This window comes from Lemur catta, chromosome 8, assembly GCF_020740605.2.
Source record: "Lemur catta isolate mLemCat1 chromosome 8, mLemCat1.pri, whole genome shotgun sequence".
In the NCBI taxonomy this organism is placed as follows: domain Eukaryota; kingdom Metazoa; phylum Chordata; class Mammalia; order Primates; family Lemuridae; genus Lemur; species Lemur catta.
Genome location: NC_059135.1, coordinates 10,317,433 through 10,319,716, shown reverse-complemented (window position 1 = coordinate 10,319,716; position 2,284 = coordinate 10,317,433). Strand labels below are relative to the sequence as shown.

Sequence of the window (2,284 nt, the reverse complement as noted above, 5' to 3'; positions counted from 1 at the left end):
ATCACAGAATCGATAAAGAACTCAAGCAACTCAGCAAGAAAAAAACAAGCCACCACATTAAAAAGTGGGTAAATGACATGAACAGGTATTTTTCAAAAGAAGATAGACAAATGGCCAACAAACATATGAAAAAACGCTCAACACCACTGATCATCAGAAAAATGCAAATTAAAATTAAAACCACAATGAGATACCATCTTATTCCAATTAGAATGTCCATTATTAAAAAGTCAAAAAACAATAGATGTTGGTGGAGATGCAGTGAAAAAGGAACACTTATACACTATTGGAGGGATGAAGGAAAACTAAGAGACTCAATCGCCAGCAGACCTACTCTAAAGAAATGACTAATGTGCTGCCTTTGAGCACCTACTGTGCACCTCCACATGTTGCCAAGGGTCAGGCTGCAGAACCAGAGCATGTACTTGTATATAACTGGGGCTTCCCACACACACATAGGTGGCCTTTTTAATTGTGAGCCACATGGCAGTGGCCCAGGCTGGCATCCAGCTGCTGAGGGTAGGCAATACAAAAAGAGAAAGAAATGACTAAAGGAGGAGTTTTTCTAAATAGGGAGAAAATGATAAAAGAAAGGACCTTGGAATTTAAGGAAGGAAGAAAGAGCACGGTAAACAAAATTAGGATAGATACAATAGCCTTTCCTTTTGTGGATATGAAAGTCAGTCCTCTATCTGCAGGTTCCACGTCCCATTAATACTTTATTTTTGATGCACAGTTGGATGAATCTGAGGATGCCAAACCTGTGGGTACGGAGGGCTGACTTTGTGTAGCCTTTTCAACATATTGTGCGGGAGTACACAGGCAACCATCCATAGGCAAAAATATGAATCCTGACCTAAATCTCAAACCTCATGAAAAATTGACCTGAAATGGATCATGGACATAAATATAAAACATAAAGCTATAAAGGTTTTTGAAGAAAACATGGGACAAAGTCTTCAGGATCTAGGCCTAGACAGAGAGTTATTAAGTATCATACCAAAAGTGCAACCCCTAAAAGGAAAAATTGAGAAATTAGACTTCATAAAATTAAAAACTTTTTCTCTCCAAAAGATCCTGTTAAGAGGTTGAAAAGACAAGTTACAGAATGGGAGAAAATATTTGCATACCACATATCTGACACAGGACTAGTATATAGAATATTCAAAGCGCTCTCAAAACTCAACAGTAAAACAAGAAAATAACAAACAAAAAACCAATTTAATTAGAAAATTTCCAAAAGACATGAGGAGATGTCTCATAGAAGAGGATACTGATGGCATATAAGAGCACAAAAATGATGTTCAACATAATTAGCTACTAGGGAAATACAAATTAAAAGCACAATGTGATATCACTAAATACCTATCAGAATGGCTAACCTAAAAAAATCAATATTTTAAATTGATTTTTAATCAATAAAACACAATTTAAAAACAACACAAGATGCAGGTGAGGATGCAGAGAAACTTGATCACTCATCCACTGCTGGTGGAAATCTATTAATAGTATGGTACAGCCCCTCTGGAAGACAGCTTGGCAATTTCTTAAAAATTAAACAAGCAACTGCTATAACCTAGCAACTGCATTCCTGGACATTTATTCCAAAGAAATATGTTTTTGTGTATTATGTCTACACAAAAACCTATACATGAATGTTTATAGCAATAATAATAATGTTTATTAGTAATATCCCAAAATGGGAAACAACCCAGCTGCCCTTCAGTGGATGAATGGTTAAACAAACTGTGGTATATCTATACCATCGAATACTACTCAGCAGTAAAAAGAAATGAACTACGAATACATACAACAGCTTGGATAAATCTCCAGAGAGCTATGCAGAGTGAAAAAAGAAAATCCCCGAAGGTTACATACTGTATAATCCCATTTATGTAACAGTCAGAAAATGACAAAAGCATAGAAATGGAGAACAAATTAGTGGTTTCCAGGGTTTACAGAAAGGGTTATGGTGGGAGAGTTGTTAGTGTGGCTATAAAAGAGCAACACGAGGGCTACTTGGGGTGATGGAAACGTTTGTGTCTTGACTGTATCAATGTCAATAGTTTGCTTGTGACAGTTTATTATAGTTCTGCAAGATGGTACTGTAAGGTTTTTAGATGGTCAGTGCCAGAGAAAGAAAGATGAGCAGAGTAGAAAGGGTTAAGCAACGAGGCTTTATTTGAGTGCTCCCAGGCGAGGGTAACAGGTCCCGAGAGAGGGGCCCAAGAAGTCCCGCTGCCCAGAAGTTTTGTGTGGGTTTATATATGTTTCAGAGCTGGGG

At 37.3% G+C, this 2,284-nt stretch overlaps 1 non-coding gene across 1 annotated transcript; it reads left to right on the top strand.

The window, feature by feature from the left end:
* Positions 1 to 352: 352 nt before the first annotated feature.
* LOC123644260 lies at positions 353 to 487 on the top strand. The gene has a single exon (XR_006737077.1). It is a non-coding gene; the product is annotated as a small nucleolar RNA SNORA76 (small nucleolar RNA).
* The last annotated feature ends 1,797 nt before the right edge of the window (positions 488 to 2,284 follow it).